Source organism: Misgurnus anguillicaudatus, chromosome 5 (genome assembly GCF_027580225.2).
Source record: "Misgurnus anguillicaudatus chromosome 5, ASM2758022v2, whole genome shotgun sequence".
In the NCBI taxonomy this organism is placed as follows: Eukaryota; Metazoa; Chordata; class Actinopteri; order Cypriniformes; family Cobitidae; genus Misgurnus; species Misgurnus anguillicaudatus.
The window spans coordinates 37309410-37317326 of record NC_073341.2 but is presented as its reverse complement, the minus strand read 5'-3'; the positions used below and the strand labels follow the sequence as shown (position 1 = coordinate 37317326).

The 7917-nt window shown below is 35.7% G+C and overlaps 1 long non-coding RNA gene across 1 annotated transcript; it reads left to right on the top strand.

The window, feature by feature from the left end:
* Positions 1-471: 471 nt before the first annotated feature.
* On the top strand, positions 472-2416 carry LOC141363860 (uncharacterized). Its single transcript, XR_012369450.1, has 3 exons — positions 472-807; positions 2055-2114; positions 2239-2416. It is a non-coding gene; the product is annotated as an uncharacterized lncRNA (long non-coding RNA).
* The last annotated feature ends 5501 nt before the right edge of the window (positions 2417-7917 follow it).

Genomic DNA, 7917 nt, shown 5'->3' with positions numbered 1-7917 from the left:
CAAAAACGTATGCGACTCAGTCATCGGCTTCTTTGTAGTGCCGTGATCACGTCGGATTAACAATTGACAGGTGAACGCCCCAGTGGAGGGTAAAAGAGCGCTCTCTGCTGTTGTCCACAGGTTAAGAAGTAAGTACCTGTGTTTCCATTTCACTTAAATTGACGTTGCAAATTGAAAATACAGCCACCATGTCAATTTCGCAAAAACTCCTATGCAGTGGCGGCCGATGACTTCTTTTTTCGAGGGCGCTTAATGCAAAGTTTGTGACAACATTTATGTAGCCCGTCATGTGAGTGGTTTCTTTTTTCAAAATATGTGTTCTACGCGTCGAGAGATCCTGTGTGCATCACATGTCTTGTCAAAATAAGTGACTGATGCAGGTTTATGATAAAAGACTCACGTTTGCTAGATACTCGCATAATCTCATGCGTAATCAGAGTTTACTGTTAAGTGAGTGAGGGGCGGAGTCAGGCCCGTCGCGACAAGGCAAGCAAACCAAGCAATTGCTTGGGGCCCCGGAATTTTCTGGGGCCCCAAGACAACGACTGGTTGAGAATAAATGCAACGACAAACTGTGTCCCTTTGATAGTCAATGCGATGCAGTAAAGTGCAATGACACTGTTATTATCGGAATCCCCCTCAAGGGGGCCCCCTCTCAGTACTAGTCGCTGAAAACAGGCAGCCAGCCAACCACGTGATCTCTGCTGCCGGCAAAATACAAAACTTCGGCAGTCATCATAAAGCGGATTTATGCTTCTGGAAGCCAGAAAAGAAAGGAAGAGGAGTATAAGAAAAAACAAGATAGTGGTAAGTAATAATTTACATTGGATGAAATAGCTCTACTTGTCTTGTGCAAATGATGTAATTTTGCAGCAGGTAGGCAGTAGCAAAAGTCTGTTTATGTTAGCTATACCTGCCTGACGGCAAATGCTACTTGTAACGAACAGTTAAGTTAGTCAACTTTTTTCTCGAACAAACGGAATATGGTTATATACTGTAATATGTTTTTTAACAAGATAAGGAAGACGCAGATCTGTTTCAAAATCGCTGTTTAATTCCATGACGTTGCTGTAGCTTAGTAATAGGTTTAAATGAAAGTGCTAATGAAACGAACTATTCCACACCGTGATAATCTATTTAACAAAATAATGTATCTACCAAATGGGGTTAGGAAAACGACACGATAAATTCTGTGCATCAAACAATAGCTTGGGAAGTTTTTAAGCATTGGTGGTTGTGAAAGCAGCCGCATCTCTTATAAATATCAAAATATGGAAATGCTATTGCTAACATATCTTTTCGGTAACACTTTATAATAACCATCATTAATAGATGGTAAATTATTAGTTATTTAATCTTTAGTTATTGTCATTTAACTGTTAGCAAACCGATCGTTTTACTTAATAAATACTTTGTAAACAATCTATACGTTATTTACCAGAAAGAGGCAGAGGAACATTATTTTTTCATAGCTTATTTTAATGTGCTAGTGTCAGGATATACAGTAGTGACAGTTTATGCAAATATGACATTAGTTACCAATGGATCTTGAACAGTTACTTTATTCTGTGTAGCAATGTTTACACTGTTACAAGTACAGTATCAGGACAACTCACGTGTTTCACTGGTACTGTTTATTAACTATTTAACAAAGTATTATAGTCATTTGTTGCAACTTTGTCTATGTTTATAGACAGTTTACAAACCAACTAAGTTACTAACCCTTAACAAAGTGTTAGGAATATTTGGTCCGTCTATCTATGTAATGTTTATAGATGTTTTAAAAATGGTTTCTTAAAGATCTACAAGCATTTTTAATCATTACCCGAATACATTACCTAATATATTATATGATAGATATGTGTGTTACAATAAACTGTTAATTTACAACACTACTAATAATTAGTCATTTAATTATAATTTCATTGTTTGTTAACAGTAAAAAGACTGTTTGCTAACAGCTAAATGACAATTAAAGATTAATTAACTATCAATTTACCATCTTTATATGATTGTTATTATAAATTGCTACCATCTTTTCTTTCTCCATCAAGGTGCTTTGCTTAAATTTCTCAGCGGACAGGCTCTTCCTAAAGATACATCCACTTATGAAGGTAGAGTGAATTTCTATCACTGAGCTGAGCTGTTTATAGTGACCTCTTTCAATATGCTAACAGTGAAATGGTGAAATGTACTTAACAGGTAATTTCAGATTTTTTTTCCCAATTATTTTCCCAGCTACACCATCAACGTCATCCTCAACATCAACATCAACAGATGCATCACTTCTCAGTGCTGATGTTTCTTCTATAGCACAAGGTACCACAAGCTCTATAATTATAGCTGATATCATGCACAGCCCAGAGTTTAAACTGATAAGTGTGTGCTGTCATATTGTTAGAAAAAAAACAGTGCAAATCACGATTGTATTCACACCAAACTGTGTAAATAAACGTTAAACTCTAAACAATAAAATGAATGGCTATGCTGTGGTTCGTGTATGCTTTGCGTGCGTGTGTGGGGGACTCCAAGTCCATTTTGCTTGGGGCCACCAAATTCCATCAAACGGCCCTGGGCGGAGTGGGACCAAAAAATCTACCGGGAATTTCGTATACCACCGGCCCTCCGTGGTAAAAAAAAATGTCTCGTAAATAGGGTAATACAAATCGTAATCAATTTGCCCAAAAAAAAAAAAAAACATTTTCATAATATTAATAAAATCATTAAATCATGATTAATTTTCCTAAATGAGTAACTATACAAAATGATACCTGGTTGAAAGACGGAGATGCACACCTCAATCAGCTATTACATAACAGAGCGAGACCAGAGATGAATGTGCTCATAATAAACGGAGTAATATGGAATAATTTGTGCATCTTTGAATAACTGTAAGAATATTTCCTTTAAATATAATTTTTGTCATATAAAGTTTTGAGAGATAATAATGTTTTTTCCATGGTTATTGCTTATTTATTTTAATGTGTTTGGCGCATTACCTCAGAGTTTATTTCAGTAATATTGCTTTTTTCCCGCTAATAATAATACAATTTACATGCCAATCCTGCTTCCTTGTCTTTTTATTAATTTCATTATGCTGTAATGTTAATTTATATGTGAATATTTAATGGCATATGAGACGTTCATTGCCGTTATATTATCTCGTCTAATATTCAAATCATATCCGGAATAATGTGTGCATCTTTGAATAACTGTAAAAATACAGTTCATTTGAAAAAAAAATTTGTCAAAGTTTTGAGAAATAATAATGTTGTGAGGATATTTATATTTTTCAGTTGAATTCTCTCGTCTATTAATATGGAAATCTAATAGTAGGAAATATAAAATGTGATACTGCAAAGTTGCCCTTCTAAATTTTATTTATGATATATAGCCATATGGAGATAAACCTTTGCAAATGTGCTGATTTTATCCATTTAAGTACTGACCACCAGGCTAGAGATTTTAAACATCCTTAATCCACACTTTCTATCAAATAGTCTCCGCTCGATGGATCAATCCGACCGCATATGTACAGAAATAAACAGGCATTCGGCGACGCGGCTTTTCACATCAAAGGCCGACAGGCTATGCAATTTGGAGAGGGGCCGTAATTATTGGTATGATATGTTGTAACATTTGAATTTTAGTAAATAAAGCAACCTAAAAAAAGTCAGCTTGAGACGGAATTCAAAGTTGTGCACAAAACGCCACGGTGAGATATACATGATAACACCGTACCCAATGAGCAACCTGACCACTAAAGGTTGTTATAGAAGTCTTTTACCCAGAAAAAGTTAAATAAATAATGAACAATATGGAAAACAATCAAATCAAATATGATCAAAATAAAGACAATCTGAGGGGTAAGTAGGTGGGAATGGAGAAAAAAAATGAAAAACATGAAAAATATACACTCATGTAATAAAATGATTATTAGGAACACCTGTTCAATTTCTCATTAATTCAATTATCTAATCAACCAATCACATGGCAGTTGCTTCAATGCATTTAGGGGTGTGGTCCTGGTCAAGACAATCTCCTGAACTCCAAACTAAATTTCAGAATGGGAAAGAAAGGTGATTTAAGCAATTTTGAGGTTGGCATGGTTGTTGGTGCTAGACGGGACTGTATTTCACAATTTTCACGCACAATAATTTCTAGGGATTACAAAGAATGATGTGAAAAGGAAAAAAACATCCAGTATGCGGCAGTCCTGTGGGCGAAAATACTTTGTTGATACTTTAGGTCAAAGGGGAATGGGCCGACTGATTCAAGCTGATAGAAGAGTAACTTTGACTGAAATAACCAATCGTTACAACCGAGGTATGCAGCAAAGCATTTGTGAAGCCACAACACGCACAACCTTGAGGTGGATGGGCTACAACAGCAGAAGACCCCACCGGGTACCACTCATCTCCACTACAAATAAGAAAAAGAGGCTACAATTTGCAAGAGCTCCCCAAAATTGGACAGTTGAAGACTGAAAAAATGTTGCCTGGTCTGATGAGTCTCAATTTCTGTTAAGACATTCAGATGGTAGAGTCAGAATTTGGCGTAAACAGAATGAGAACATGGATCCATCATGCCTTGTTACCACTGTGCAGGGTTCTGGTGGTGGTGTAATGGTGTGGGGATGTTTTCTTGGCACACTTTATGCCCCTTAGTGCCAATTGGGCATCATTTAAATGCCACAGCCTACCTGAGCATTGTTTCTGACCATGTCCATCCCTTTATGACCATCATGTACCCATCCTCTGATGGCTAGTTCCAGCAGGATAATGCACCATGTCACAAAGCTTGAATCATTTCAAATTATTTTCTTGGACATGACAATGAGTTCACTGTACTAAAAGTCACCAGATCTCAACCCAATAGAGCATCTTTGGGATGTGGTGGAACGGGAGCTTCGTGCCCTGGATGTGCATCCCACAAATCTCCATCAACTGCAAGATGCTATCCTATCAATATGGGCCAATATTTCTAAAGAATGCTTTCAGCACCTTGTTGAATCAATGCCACGTAGAATTAAAGCAGTACTGGGGGCTCAAACACAGTTAGTATGGTGCTCCTAATAATCCTTTAGGTGAGTGTAGTAGATACAATAGCATTTACTTAAATTGTAGTAATTTTTTGCAAAAAAACATTACACGTCATTGACCCGGAATGCACCATGTGCGAAACATAATGGGGGCCTTCATAGCCAAGGCCGCCTTAATGCACGGGCTTACCTGGGCTGAAGCCCAGGGGCCTTCCAAGTTCAAGGGCCTCCCAAGTTTGCGTTCATGACGAGCTGAAAATGTCATATTGTTTTGTAACTTGTCGGGTTTTCTGTCAATCACTCTAATTGGACGTTACATGGCTGCTGATTGGTCCGTTGTAACTTAACGTGAAATAAAATGTCAGACGTAACATATTTTTTATTCTGCGTAATGTAGTGCGCGTTGTCAACTTGACATTCCTGCACGTTAGACTGAGTGTGACAGAGAAACGGGAAATAATCCACCAACAAATGAAAGAGTAATTTCTGAAATTTCATAAGCACTAGTGAGGTGCAGCTCTCTCTCTCTTTCGTGCGCGCGCTCGCTCGTTCGCTCTATGTGCTCGTTCAGCTCTCTGGCATGCAGAAGTCTCTGACCCGCAAGAAACTGTGCCGCTAAATTAAGAAAGGAGTTCCCGCACATTATGCTGTTAGTTGTTATAAAGTTTAAGTTTACTCGCGTTTATATCAGTGACGCGTGCGCAGCTGGAGCGATGTAGTTTGACGCGACGTCAGCTCACAGTACACACATCTGTTGGTAGAAAGACGAGAAAGAGACGCAACGGTAAAGGTGCAAGTCTAAGAAAGTAAAGAGCGACAAGACCATCTCAAATGATCATCCCCTGATAGCACCATTATAATCTCATTATCTAAAGATCTTATATACAGGTATGTTCCCTGTATGTCTTGTGCATATTCATACTTGGTCGGTTTACATGCTTATGTATGCATAAATACTAAATACAATGCATACTATATCTTCAGCCTACAAAATAAATAACTGATTAAAAAACAAGATTCTGTCTATAAAGACTTAGCTTTTGTTATCATTAATGCATTTAACAAGATTATGTCTATAAAGACTTATCTTTTGTTATCATTAATGCATTTTCACTTTAAAACAAACTTTAACTTATTATATGTTTAAAACTGTGGTGAGCATTTAGTTAGTGAGTGGCAATTTTCTGCAAATTATATTCCAAAAACTATATAAACATAAAGCTTATAAACATATAAACTTTAACACATTTGTTGTTAAATAAAGTGTCTTGTGTTTATGCTCAAGTGGGCTCAGTGATATGTTAATAACAATATTATGGTGTTTTCTGCACTGTAAAAAACATATTGTGAAATTCACAGTAATTAACTGGCAGCAATTGACAAGTAACTTACTTTAGAAAAAGCACAGTAAGTTACTTGTCAATTGCTGCCAGTTAAATACTGTGATTTTTTTCTATAGTAAGTTACTTGTCAATTGCTGCCAGTTAACTACTGTGTTTTTTTTCTATAGTAAGTTACTTGTCAATTGCTGCCAGTTAAATACTGTGTTTTTTTTCTATAGTAAGTTACTTGTCAATTGCTGCCAGTTAAATACTGTGATTTTTTCATACAGTAAGTTACTTGTCAATGGCTGCCAGTTAACTACTGTGATTATGCCGTACTGTAAGTTACTTGTCAATGGCTGCCAGTTAACTACTGTGATTTTTCCGTACAGTAAGTTACATGTCAATGGCTGCCAGTTAAATACTGTGATTTCTTTTCCACAGTAAGTTACTTGTCAATGGCTGCCAGTTAACTACTGTGATTTCTTTTCTACAGTTAATTACTATTGTCAATGGCTGCCAGGTAACTACTGTGATTTTGTTCCACAGTAATTTACTGGCAGTCATTGACAAGTAACTAAGCAGAGATTATATATTTTTAATATATAGTTCATTGTGGTTTTCCCTACAGCATTTGATTGGTTAGTTATTTTCTGTAAACATTCATCAATGTTACAGTTTTAATGGTCAGCCTTAAAGGTTGAGTTACAATTATTTAAAAACTCAAGACTGTTAAAAGAAGGAAATACAAAAAACAAATCTAAAACAATATAAAAGTCCAAGCGTGTTAAAAGTCCAAATGTGCAAAGTTTCCACCGTGTATATAAAATCCAAGAAAGTGCTATCCAAAGTCCATAAAACATAACTGGACAGGTAAGCCCAAATACACAAACTCCACACACCAGCAACCGCTTGTTTTAGCTATAGCATCAGCTAACCATGTGCTCCTGCTCCTTCCTTTTATACAAAGTTCCATGTCATGTGACCCCTCACATGACAGGCAGACGAGGCAAAATAAAAGACATACACACATAAAATAGCAAAAGGATAAATTGGCTAAGAAAACATGTAAAACTAATTTAAACTCAAATATACATAAGTCACAATATAATGAGTGGTAAAACATGTATCTTGTTTGATCACGTCACAACGTTAATGATCTAATTTATATATGCTAAATTACAAAACAATACAATAAGTTTTCTGATTTGAGGGAAAATGCTACTGTTTCACAGATATGTACTAAATATATATATTTTTTTACAGTCAAATACATTCAATAAATGCATGCTAACATTTGTAAAATAACATTTTAATTTGCATGAAAAAGTATGAATTCCCAAGAAATGCATCTTAAAACATCTTAAAATTTTGTTACAATCTAAAAATAACTAAATATAATTCAGTTTTGTAGATATACAGGACAATCTGTAAATAATATAAAATAATTAATTATCAATCAAAAGCACACTGCAAGTAAACTGTAAGTTTCCTCCAATTCTTATTAAACACAATATTACTGTGAAGTATAATAACTGAAATGCAAAACAAGTT